This window comes from Cervus elaphus, chromosome 23 (genome assembly GCF_910594005.1).
Source record: "Cervus elaphus chromosome 23, mCerEla1.1, whole genome shotgun sequence".
NCBI lineage: Eukaryota > Metazoa > Chordata > Mammalia > Artiodactyla > Cervidae > Cervus > Cervus elaphus.
The window spans coordinates 21,731,636-21,745,638 of NC_057837.1; positions in this window are offsets into that span (position 1 = coordinate 21,731,636).

Here is a 14,003-nt window from a genome sequence, read left to right on the forward strand (position 1 = left end):
GTTTTCAGAATCAGAGCTTTCTGACATGCAGTCAGGAATTCTTCCCCCCCTCAGTTTATTTTAACTAAAATTTATTGAATGTCTAACCTCTGCTAACCCTGGTGGCTTGGATGGTAACAAATCTACCTGCAATGCAGGAAACGAGGGTTTGATCCCTGCATTGGGAAGATTCCCTGGAAAAGGGAATGACTACCCACTCCAATATTCTGGCCTGGAGCATTCCATGGACAGAGGAATCTGGCGGGCTACAGTCCATGAGGTTGCAAAGAGTCAGACATCACTGAGCAACTTTATATACATACATTCCCCATGCTATGCAGGGTGCTTGACTCTAGGGTTACACAAACAAAGAAGATGAAATCCTTGTTTTCAATTAGCCTGTAGTGTAATAGAGGAGAGACACATTTAAACAAATAGCAGATCAAGGATGACAGGCACAGGATGGAAGTATTAACACAGTTATACCGTTAAGTTGCAGAGGAGGGGAGTGTCAATTCTGTATAGAAGCCATCAGGAGAGCTTTCACGGAAGAAGTGATATTTGTACGTGATCTTGGCAGGTGAGTAGGCCTTCAGCAGGGGACAACAGAGACAGCCCAAGGATGGGATTGTTGCTGTTGTTCAGTTGCTCAGTTGTGTCCAACTCTTTGTGACCCCAAGACTGCAGCACCCCAGGCTTCCCTGTCCATCACCAATACCCAGAGCGTGTTCAAACTCATGTCCATGGAGTCAGTGATGCCATCCAACCATCTCATCCTCTGTCGTCCCCTTCTCCTCCTGCCTTCAGTCTTTCCCAGCATTGGGGTCTTTTTCAGTGAGTCAGCTCTTCACATCAGGTGGCCAAAGAACTGGAGCTTCAGCTCCAATACTTCAGGATGGGGTGTCTAGGAGCAAATGGACTGGCCAAAGAGGAGAAACAAGGAGAGGATGGCTGGAGAGTAAAGCCCTTGATGACATCCACAGACAGGCCTTCAGAGTATGACTTGAAAGGAGTAGATACGCTAGAAAGTTAAGAAGCAGAGGAGCCATAGAAACGAGACCATTTCAGAAAGATGACCCGGTAGGCAAAGTAATGGACGACTCACAGGGGAGAAATCTGGAGACCACCTGGAGATAACTATTCTAGTCTGGCTGCTGTTCCATGACTACGCTTCCTTCTTAGTTCTCAGATCTGGCCTCTATGTGGTCAGTCCCTTTCATAAAATCCGATGTTAATCAATTGCTTGTCTGGACGCATGCCAAGGTCCTGGCCAAGTGAGACCCTTCGTCTCCCCCAGAGAGGTTCTTTTTCCTGCTTGGATTCTCTCATTCAGTAATGAAACTGATGCTGACACTGGAACATCCCAAGATTGATTCAGTGGCCAACGAATAGGAAAGTAGGAACTCAGTTTGCAAACCCGCTTCTCAACCAGACTGGGGCTGAGATCCAATATATATAGGAGAGTCAAGGTTAAAAAGAAAGAATTAAGTAAAGACAGGGAAGAATGAATCTTTGTGACATCCGAAGATAGGGGTGTGGTTTGGATGAGGAATTGAGGCAATGCTCCATTTCAGGAGTAAGAAATATCTCACAATGAGAAGAAAATAAGGACCACCGAGATGATGGAGAGAAAATAAGACTTGCACAGAGAATGGGTTCTTCCAGTTCTACACAATGAGTGTAGAATGAGTCTCAAGGTCTACTGGAGGTCAGGTCTTCCACTATCTTGGGCCCAATTGTTTCCAACCAGTTCTCGTTTTTCATTTGGCAGCTACCTCCTTTTGCAGTTGAATCTGATACTCAGATCAGGGCAGTTAGTTTCCACTTGAAAGAGGGGCTGGGGCATGATTCTAGGGTAACAGCCCCATGGCATGGGAGAAATTCCCCCTCCTCTGTAAGCACCCCTGACAGCAAATTATACATTCCTTTTTCCCAAAGTAAGAGCAGAGCACAGTCTGACAGTCATGTGCAATCGGGTAGACCAGGCCAGGTTTACCCATCTCTTCAACTTCTTCTACAAGAGCTCTTTTTTCAATCTCCTAAAAAGCCCAGGACAACCCAGACAGTCAAGACCTCCTGACTTGCCTCCATGATGAGGACCAAATAGGAAAATGAGACATATAATCAATTTCTTTCCTGTCAATATGGACGTGCCTTTTTTTAACATTTATTTTTACTTATTTATTTGGCTGTGCCGGGTCTCAGTTGAGAGAGGATTTCAATGGAAACCACCTTTGGATCATTTGTGGGTATACTGATGTATTTCAGAGCTCTCCAAGGAAGCAGATAAACTCCTGAGTTAGTCATCAGGGAAATCAAGGAGATACCAGTCGTGAGGCCAGTTGGCTCCCTGAAGCTGACTCTATGCTTAAAGATTTTAAAGATCATGCATGGCCTTGCAGGTCAAGTGTGTTTTTTTTTTTTTCATTGGCGTAAAGTTGCTTTAAAATGTGTTAGTCTCTACCGTACAGAAAAGTGAACCAGCTGTATGTATACATATCTCCCCTCTCTTCTGGATTTCCTTCCCATTTAGGTCCCACAGAGCCCTGAGGAGAGTTTCCTGTGTATACAGTAGGTTCTCATTAATTATCTAATTTATCTTGTTGTTGTTCTCATTTAGTCACTAAGTCATGTCCGACTCTTTTGCAACCCCATGGACTCTAAGGCACCAGGCTCCTCTGTCCATGGGATCTTCCAGGCAAGAATACTGGAGTGGGCTGCTATTTCCTTCTCCAGGAGATCTTCCCAACCCAAGGATCGAACCTGTGTCTCCTGCATTGCCAGGCGGATTCTTTACCACTGAGCCACCAGGGAAGCCCCTATCTACAGGGTGTATATGTCAATCCCAATCTCCCAATTCATCTCCCCATCACCCCCACCCCCCATTTTCTCATGAGGAAGTAAAGCTCGTGCCTTGGTGATCTAAGGAGCCTGTAGAAGCACAGAAACCTACAGTTCTGTGATATTCCTTACACCTCCATCTCCTCTGGGGTGTAGTGTGTCTCTAGGCAGAGCCGATGGGAGTGTGGAAATAGAGAAAAGAGAGGACTGCAGGCAGGACATTACTGCCTCAGCTGATGCTCTTTCCCTGATCCAAGTAGATGGCAAGGCAAGAAATGTCATCCACATGTCTGCTTCTCCAAGTCTAAACATAGGGCAATTATAGTTTTTGGAAATTTCAAAAATGTGTCAAAGAGAGAAAACCAATAAGACTCCCATCATATTTGCAACTCTAGGTCATGTAGTAACCCCAGCCTCCACCTAGTGATGGACTTATTATTTTCTGTGAGTTGTTATCATTTTAAAGACACAGTGAAATGCACTTGGCCTCCCCGAGTAAATACACTTCACAAATGCCAGCACCTCTTGATAAATGTTAATTGACCCCTTTTTAATGTGCATTCCTCTTATTGGCTGCAATAAACTTTACTCAGTGTCTTTGAACTTCTCCCAGACAGTCTCCTGACATTTTTTTTTTTTTTTTTGTGAACTTTAACAAACATTTTGGGGTTGCAGGGTAACACTGGGCTATTTTTCTCCCCAGATTTCTTTGTACAATTGCAATTTAGATTTCCTTCCAAAAGGATTCACTGTGGTGTGAGCCTTGATAGAGTGTGAAGCAAATTTCTCCTGCTGCAGTTTGGCTGTAAGCCTGGAGGATGGCACGCATAAATTATTCTAAATGCCATAGAACCTTGCATCTTATTTCATTGTATAACATTTCAAATTGTCCTCAGGGTGCCCCAAAGTGAGATGGTGATCAAGCATGGCCAGAAAGAGATATGTGGTTTGCAAAAAAAAAAAAAAAATCCCTTTTGTAAAACGATGTCCTTTGAGATTTAATTAGATATCATTTTAGCAAGGAAATGGATGTTTGAACAAGACCAGATCTCAACAGGTTAAAGTAGCAGAGCCAATAGGAAAGGAGCACATGGTTAGAGACAAGTGAAAACCAGAGCATGAATATCACATGAGAGTCCCCAGCAACCAGGCTGGAAGAGGGGCAGTGCATGAGGAAGAGGGGGGGTCATGTGGATTTCCTATTGTTTATCTTTATGCCCTGATACGATGCTTTATTTGAGGCATTGAGGTGGGAGTTCATTGACTTCAGCCAGATTGCTGTAGTCAGTTTGATTTCCTTGACAGAAAACGACAACTGATAACTGACCTGGCAGTCATGGCTCAGAGGCATTGAAAACAGCAGTTCAAGCTGAAACAGGAAGGAAGGTCCACTGGTGATTGCTTTTTGCCCTTCTGATAAATGTCAGGCCAGGATCCCCCAGAAGCCGAGGGCTCACCGGCAGGCATGGGCTCTCAGTTTACATCTATCAGTTTCCGGAGCTCAGTTTTCTCTCTCCACCAATAATATGAGCTACCAGGCCATCTGATACCTACACACCCTATATACGTAGCATCGAAGGGGACAAACTCTGTGACATTGCCCAGCTGACCTTTCAAAGCTCGATTTCATCATCTGTAATCCCACTGGTCAAATAGTACCTCCTTCCTAGGATGATTATGACAAATAAATGAACTAAAAGATTTAGCTTTGTGTTAAATTTACAATGTCCAATAAAAGTTATGTTATTATGTTGCCTATGAAGGATGCATTGATTTGGCTACATAAGTGTTTTCTTAGTCCTTAAGAAGATAAAGTTAAGGCAAAGAAGCAGACAGCAGCAATTAACTGCAAGAGCAGATCGGGAAAACAAGCAGCTCAAACTGGAAACTGTTTTTCATTCTCGCTGCAAGTCTCCTTTTCCTCCCCACTGTATACCTTGGTCTTATCCTCTCCTCATTCTTAGAGATTTATCAGAGTGAAAAGGAGGGAGCTTTAAACCTAAGTGATGAAAAATTTAAAAATCAAATTTTTAAAAAGTTTAAATAATTTAATTAAATAAAAAATTAAACACAAGGACTTCCCTGGTAGTCCAGTGGCTAAGACTCTGTGCTCTCAAAGAAGGAGACCCAGGTTCGACCCCTGGTCAGGGAACTAGATCCCATGTGCCACAACCAAGACCCAGCACAGTCAAATAAATAAATAAACATTTAAAAAAACACACACACAATGATAGCACTATATGTTATTAACATTTGGCTAGAGAATGTAAAGAGTTCCCCACTCTTTTTTGACTTTGTTCATTTGTTTATGAATTCACAGAAAAACCAAGTAAGGCTTCTGAGTGTTACTTTAATCCAGTTCACCTGCATAAATAGCACCACTGCTCAGGAAGCAACTCATAGGAGACATCTCTGAAATATTAGTGTATGTCAGTCACTCAGTCGTGTCCAACTCTTTGCGACCTCATGGACTGTAGTCTGCCAGGCTCCTCTGTCCATGGGATTCTCCAGACAGGAATACTGGAGTGGGTTGCCATCACCTTCTCCAAGGGATCTTCCTGACCCAGGGATTGAACCTGGGTCTCCGCAGGCAGATTCTTTGCCATCTGAGTCACCAGGAAACAGGAGGCTCCCCCAGATCCAGCAAACAAAACACATTCATCAGCATACACCCCAACTTAAGCCCTGGTTTTTCTTTTGCTCTGCATTTTTCTTTTGAGGATTCATTCTATGAATGTTTGCCTCCATCTTTCAGGAGCCAAATAGTGTTTTATGTGCTGGAAATTTAACACTTTGTTCATTTATTTATTGTTTTTCTTATGCCAGACACTGAAATAAACATATTAAATTGTAATGTTAAAATTTGATATCAAAGTATTGAATTCTGTTATTATCCCCTCTTAGCAGCTGCTCTATCTATCTCCATGTGCCATAGACTGAATGTTCATGTCCCCCCAAAATTCACAGGTTGAAACCTAATCACTACTGTAATACTATTAGGAGGTGGGGCCTTGTGGAAGGGATTATGTTGGAGCATGAAGCCTTCATGAGTATGATTAGTGCCCTTATAAAAGAGACCCCAGCACTTCCCTGGCGGCTCAGCTGTAAAGAAACCACCTGTCAATGCAGGAGATGCAGGTTCGATCTCTGGGAGGGGAAGAAACCCTGGAGAAGGAAATTCAATTTGCTCCAGTATTCTTGCCTGGGAAATCCCATGGACAGAGGAGCCTGGTGGGCTACAGTCCGTGGGGTGGCAAAAGAGTTGGACACAACATATTGACTAAACAAAAACACAACAGCATAAGAGGCCCCAGTGAGAATTCCCTGGAGTCTAATTCCCTGCCATGGCCTCAGGTTCAGTCCCTGGTTGGGGAATTAAGACCCCACAAGCCACATGGCATGGCCAAAAAAAAAAAAAAGACCCAGCGAGCTCTCTGACCCCTTTCTCTAAGTGAGGTCACAGTGAGAAGATATCTATGGAGGAATGGATTTTCACCACACATCTCCTAGATCCTTCACCTTGAACTTCCCAGCCTCCAGAATGTAAGAAATAAATCTCTGTTGCTTATAAAGCCACCCAGTCTATGGTATTTTGCCATAGCAACCTGAATGAAAATCCCAGGTCACAGAAGAGGAAGTAGAGGAAATTAGTACTTGAGCAACTGGCCCACAGCCCCTAGACAGTGAGAGGCAGAGAGCAGGTGCACGCCTTGGGGCTATGCTGGTGGTCGCTGCTCTGGGCTGCTTTTCAAACAAAACAGTGACCAAAATAACAGAAATCCCTTGCCCTCTGTATGCATCTTCTAATGGGGTAAAAAAGACAAATGAAACAGTTATCTAAATAATATCCATTAAAGTAAGTTATAAAATAGGCACTATGTAGAAAAATAAAACAGAAAAGAGAAATCAGGAGCCTTGGAGAAGAGGGCTTCTAATTTTAAGAGGTCAATCAGAGAAGGTGACCTTGGAGTATTGACCTGAGAGTTTCCAGGGAAAATGCAAGTCCAAAGCCACACAGAAGAGGAAACATTCCCGGCAGGTTCAAGAAGAGCAAGGACATCAGAGTGGCTGATGCAGAATGATTCCAGCGAGAGAAACAAGGAGGTCAGAGAGAAGGCAAGGCCAGGTGCCATCACAAGTGAGATGGAAACCAATGGAGAGTCCTGAGCTGTCTGATGACAAGACCTGACTTCCTCCGACTGGGAACGATGACTCTGGCTTCTGGGTGGGACTGCGGCAGGGCGCAAACAGAAGGAGCATGTCAGAAGGCTGGTGCGGTCTGTGGAAAATAAAGCCACCGGCCCGAACCCGAGGAATGGACTTGGAGACACAAGGCTGAGGTGCAGCAAGATACGAGGCTTTAATGAGGGTCTTGCAAGATCGGGTGTCTGGCGGGCAGGCACACCCAGACTCGCTACAAGGGGTTTTTTACCCTCTCAGCATGCAAGGCCCTCCCCCAGTTCCTCATTGGCTGAGTACTATCTACTGGAGTTAACAATGTTTCCCTAATGTCACCTGGATTTATTATTCTTTCTGTGCACTCCTTTCCAATTCTTAAGTTTTGAATTCACCAATAGAATGAGCCCACACAAAAATCCCAGGCATTTCACTTTAATTTTTCTGAATTTTCCCTCGCAAATATCCTAATGGCTATTATATCAGCAGGCTGTCACTCTAAGCTAGTTGTATGTGAAAACAAACCGCTTTAAGTTTTTATTTCTTACAAATCTTCTGGGTGAGAGGTAACACGGCTTGAGTTCTAATGGATGCTCTATATGAGTTATTTTGTGATGGTGGCCATCACATAGGGATGTTATGGTGAATGGCTGAACTCTCTTGCTTACAGCTTTGCAGAGGGGAAGTCTGCTAGGCAGAATCACACAGACTTTGCATCTGGGGACAAGACAACAGCAAGCTGGAGCTATGGGGGACAGCCCAGGTATGACACCCAGGGTGGAGTTAGCTAGGTTTCCATGGGGGCCCTTCAGGATTGGCTAGTTTGAAGAATTTGAGGGGCTCCAGAGCATAGGAGGTGTTGCTAGCTATTGGGCACTTGGCCCTGAAGTGATTAGGGCAAGTGGGTGGCGAACCCAAGTGTATGGAAAGTGGTTGGGGTGTGGATCAATCACCTGCTTTGAGAAGGAAACAGACCAGCCATCAGCCAGGACTTCAAAATTAGGTCATGGGATTTCCCTCGTGGTCCAGTGGTTAAGACTTCACCTTCCAATGCAGGGAGTGCAGGTTTGATCCCTGGTTGCGGAACTAAGATCCCAGGTGTTTCAGGGCCAAAAGAACAAAACTTAAAACAGAATTAATATTGCAACAAATTCAGTAAAGACTTTAAACATGGTCCACATCACAAAAAATCTTTAAAAAAAAAAAAAACCTGGGTCATGAGAGCATTATAAAGAAAAACACTATATGACAGTGAAGCAATGAAGATGTTGAGGATTGGTCAGGTCATGATTCTATTTGATGGGAGAAGCAATAGGGTTTGCTATTGGGTCAGATATGAGATGTGAGAGAAAGAGGCATCCATCCGCAGGATTTCTAGGGTTGGGCGCCTGAGTCTGGAGGACTGGAACTGCCCTTGATGAAGATGAGCAAGACCGAAAAATGAACAAGTTTGTAAGAAAACATTAGAAGCTCAGTGTGGAACATCTTGTGTTTGATATGTCTGTTTATTTTATTTTTATGACATTGCAGTGAAGATGTTGAACAGAAAATGGATTTATGGGTCTGACGTTCAAGAGACACGTCTGAACTAAAGACATAAATTCAAGAGTGCTTGACATGAATATGGCATTCAAGGCCACGGGACCAATGAGATCATCTAAGAAGTGACTGTAGATAAAGGGAAAATGTGACCTAATGCATGACTCTTGGGACATTCCAACATGAAGAAGTTGAGGAAAAAGGGCAAAGAAAACTGGGAAGAAACTGTAGCAGAAGGAAGAACAGTGGACTGGCCTCTAGGGAGCCCCAGGAACAAAGCATTGCATGGACATGAGATATTCAAAATCTCCAGCCATCAGATATACATATTAAAATGACAATGCGACACCACTTTGACCATTAGATTAGGAAGTAGTTTAAAAACAGACGCTTTATGTTGTCAAGAGAACCGTGAAGTGATTGTACCATTTTACACCCTAATTGGGAAAATAACTGGGTTGAACTTTCTGGAAAGCAATTTAACATGACATAAGAGCAATTTCATTGCAAAGTCTACATACTAAAATTCAGCATTTCCTCTTCTTGGAATCCACCCCAAAGAAATAAGCAGAAACTTAAAGTTCTATATTCACAGATGTTCTCTGCAGGGTTATTTATATTAGTGAACAGGTGGGGGGTGGATTACATTTTGGACAAGGAAAATTATTCAAAAATTTGTAAGTCCCAAATAAAATGGATAACGTAGTCCAGGAAAATGATGATTGAAAAGTATATTTAATGACACGGGAAACCCTCATGCTACTGCACTAATTGAGGAAAATAAGATCATGTCCTTTCATTTAGTAGTAATAAAACTGATATTTACCATTTATTGGAAACCTATTGTGTGAAAGACACTGTGCTAGTAATTCATATACCTTGTTCTTTCAACTCTAACAAGTAGGCAAGTACGCATCATGAGAAAGTGGTGGCTCAAAAAGTTAATTATTGTGTCATAGTTTACTTGATTATATTAATGTATTTGGGAGGTGATCTCTCTCACACACAAGGAAAATCTGATGGCCTCTCCTATAGAATAGGCCTCTCCTGTTCTCCTTCAGGGACTTCCCTAGAGGTCCAATGGCTAAGTTTCCACACTTCTAATGCAGGGGGCACAGGTTCGATCCCTAGTTGGGGAACTAAGATCCCACATGCCACACACCATGGCCAAAAACTTAATTAATTAATTAATTAAAATTGTTGAAGAAGAAGAAGCAGCTTCAGCCACCTACAATGGAATCCAGAGCAAACTTTGAGTATATGAGTTTCTCCCAAAGAAAGTTTCTAAGAACGAAAACAGAGTGAAGAAGTAAGCACTGGTTTCCTCATTTATATAAAAGTCATCTTCTTATAATTTCATAATTCTAACGACTCACTTATAAAGATTAAGATGACTTTAGAAACCATCCCTACCTCTGCCAGATTCTTTATTTTATTGAGGACCAGGGTTAATTTATGAATACAGTCTTTTCTCCTTTTATTCTATAACCCCTATTTTTCAAGTGGGTTCCTTAAGTGCTTTACCCCCTTTTTTGAGCTATCCCTGTGATAAAATCAGTTTATTCACATCCTAACATATTCAATAATTCAGTCAATGGTATGAATACTACACACCAGGCACTCTTCTGGCTCCTGGAATGGTCAGAGGAGACCCTTCGGAGGAACAGATTGACATCTTTGTTATAGCTCCTATTCCAGAGAAACTTTGTCTAGAGGAGAAAGCAAGCATATCACACTTGTGTGAAATGTTACAGTTTTAAGAATCTGCCTGCCACCGTAGGAGTTGCAAGAGACATGGGTTAAATCCCTGGGTCAGGAAGATCCCCCTGGAGAAGGAAATGACAACCCACTTCAGTATTCTTTCTTGCCAGGAAAATTCCATGGGCAGAGGAGCCTGGTGGGCTGCAGTCCATGGGATCACAGAGTCAGACACAACTAAGCAACTGAGCAGGCACGCAAGGGCCAGAAATGGAGGCGTGTGTAACAACAGCTATAAGAGTGACATTTGAAAAAGAGGTGAGGCAGGATAACTTCACAGAGAAGATGGCATTGACTGTGTCCTGGAGGTTACAGAGAAGGAAAAAGCAGCCCAAGTGGAGAACAACACAACATAAAACAAAGTAGAATCATGAAAGCCCCAGAGTGGACAGAAAACAGTTCAGCTATCTACATGGGACTCAAATAACTGGGAGAGAAAGATGGTTAAAGATGATTAAACCTGTCTTATGCCTGACAATCAGAGAACTATTTTCCCTTTTACATGGGGACAAAACCACCAACGTCCCACTTTGAGTGCCCGCGGCATTAGTATAGAAGCAGGTAGCACAGTAGAGCAGGTGACTAGTGGTCAGGGGTGCACAGAGCCTGGGTCTAACTCCTGCTGGCAAAGTGACTTCAACCCAACCCTGGTGGGACTCCAGGTCCGCTTTATGCCACTGACCTGGTCACTTGAATGTACCGTGTACATTGCCTGTGACATGCCTGTCCTGGAGTGTCAGTCCTGCGGTCTGCACTGATCTCTTAAGTGTCATCCCTTTGTTTCCAACTCTCTGATAGCGCCTCTTCACCATCCAGCCACTGCCAGGTCCTCCTCCCCTTCCCCTCCCCCAAGCCCCATGAGTGCCTCAGGCTCAGCGTCTTTATTCAGCGTTGATGTCCCATCCTCAGGAACCCAGGATCGCTCTTGTTCTTTCCCCTCCAGCCTTTACCGGCCTCTAAGTCCTCCACCGTCTTTCCCTGCAGGCCGGTTTCTGCTCAGATGTTCTATCCTCTCAGCCACCTTCCCTACCTGACCCATTTCTCTAGAGTATTTAGAACCTTCTCCTCTCTCTCCTCCTCAACCCTATTTTTCTTCATGGGGCTACCTGATGTGTTTTAACGGCCTATGGCTGGGCTCCCCAAGAGAATGGAAGCCATGTGAGGGGAGAGACTCATTTCTCTCTGTCCATTGCCTACATAGGACCCAGCAATAGGAAGTATTCAATAAATATGTGTTGAATTAATTAAAATGGATTAATGAATGAATGAAGGTGGTGCTCGGCTTTCACCGGGCAAGCTGCTGTCTGCGGTTGAGTCATTATCACTGACTGAGTTAGGAACGAAGTTTGGGGGTCCCTGGGAGAGGCTGGGGTATTGCAGCTCAGCATGGCTGGGGGTGGGGGAGGGAGCAATTCTGTGGACCACAGTAGCCCTGGGCACTCCCGATGTCCTTCTTGAAGGACTCTTTCCCTTGATATACTAAGGTCTAGAATTCAGGGGTCCCCACCCCCCAAGATCAAATGCCTGATGATCTGAAGTGGAGTAGATGTAATAATAATAATAGAAATAAAGTGCACAGTAAATGCAACATGCTTGAATCATCCTGAAACCGTCCCCCTGGCCCCTACACGCCTCCCTCCACCCGCCAAAACCCTTTCCATGGAAAAATGTCTTCCACCAAACTGATCCCTGATGCCTAAAAGTCAGGGACCACTGGAGATGATTTTGCCAGGCTGCTAACAGTCCCCACACTGATGCTCTTGGGGATGGTCGGCTTTGTCCTGGATGTGATGTACAGTCCCTGACCCTGATCTTCCTGACTCTGGCGAGCTCTGAACCTCCCACGTTACCCACCACTCAGTCAAGGGCATCTCTTGGTGCCCAGTCAAGGTTGGTGAAAAGCTTTCCTAATGTTTCTGGCCAAGATACTTTGGCTGTCTACAGCCAGAAATTCTGTCCTTTTTATCTCAGTATGAAATCATCTGAATGCCCCTAAGTACTTAGGCTTCTGCAAGAATAAAGTTGGAGAGGAAAGTATTTTACCTCTTAACTTGGTTTTCTGCTCTGCCACATCTGGGTCATGAGGTAATCAGCGTGGAGCAGAACATATGGTGAGTGAAGGGAACGCAAAAGGGCAGAACAGCAAGAAGAAAAAAACAGACATGTTCATATAATATACATACATTATTATTAGCTTGGTCACATGGTCACCTCTTTCCTATTGAGGTACAGCCAGAAAAAAAGTTACCTGGTGAGTGGCCCTGAGCTTCCAAAAAAGGGGAAGAATGGGACTCTTTTAACTAAATAAGTATAAACATCAGATTTAGTATCAAATATCAAAGCTCTCATGGTTCTGTATAACTATTGTTTTTTTATAAAAACATTTTCCTGGAGTTATACAATTTTATGGGAAATTTGCCTTTACTCATTCTTGACATATAAGCATTCCAAAGTACTTCTTTAAGGGAAAAATTTTCCAAGAAACTGAACTTTCTAGGACACTTTAACTTTTCTCTCTTTTTTAGTCTCCAGTATTTCTTGTTGCTGTTGTTCATTTATTGTTTCTTTGTTTTGTTTTGTTTTTTTCATTTTCTTCGGAATACCTTAAAAGCTCATATGATAACACCAGCCACTGTTGGAGAAAGATAGCAGTTCAATCCAATCACATTTAAAGTTATCCTGCTTCATTTTACATAATAATAAAACAAGCAAAAATTCTCTCTGAATTATTTTTAAAGAGATAAAGTATGCACAGAAAAACATATATTTAGTTCATGTATTTAGGAAAAGTTGGAAATATACTTGGGCATTGTCATTAACAACCATGTTTCAATGAAACCAAAGATGAAAAACACAAATTAATTATAAAGATAATGTATTTGCTTAGAGAAGAAGGTTGGCTTTTTGTCATCAGGGTTTGGAGGCATAATGAAAGCTAGATGCACTGATCATTTTTCCATTTTTCTGCCTCTGTGTTCAGCCTAGGATATCTTAAATCAAGCAAGCCCTGTAGTTCAGAGATGCCATCATATTTTATAGTTGCCAAGGCAGCTCTAAAAGAACATTTCATTAAATTTAAACTGTATGTGCCTTTTCCTTTAACTTTCTGAAAAATTTAGTGAGTAGAGCATGTTTATTTCCAAAGTGTGATTTTACTCTGTCTTAGGCTTCAGATTAAAATTCCCAACTAAAAAAAAAATAAATAAATAAATAAAATAAAATAAAATTCCCAACTAACGGATTAAAAAGGTCTCCTTACCGAACTTCCCTGGCAGTCTGGTAGTTTAGACGTTGCCTTCCAATGCAGGGAGTTTGGGTTTGATCCCTGGTTGGGGAAATAAGATCCCATATGCCTTGCAGCTAAAAAACCAAGACATAAAACAGAAGCAATATTGTAACAAATTCAATAAAGACTTTAAAAAAAAAAAAAAGATCTCTTGGCAAAGACAGAGGGGGCTTCCAGAACAATCAGCATTGCTTTGTCAAGTGATGGGAGGGCTTCAGAGGGAAAAGACCCGAAGTGATTGAGTGGAACTGAGCAGACAGATGGATGCTCCCTGGAGAAGGTTGGAACCCAAGCTGTATATTAATGCAAACTCCTTCAGCTTAACGGTGGGTTTGGCTGTTTTGGAAATGATTTGTGATCTAATTTGAGATTGTTGTTTATGATCCCAACACCTAGTTTATTTCATCCTGGCTGATAGCATAAA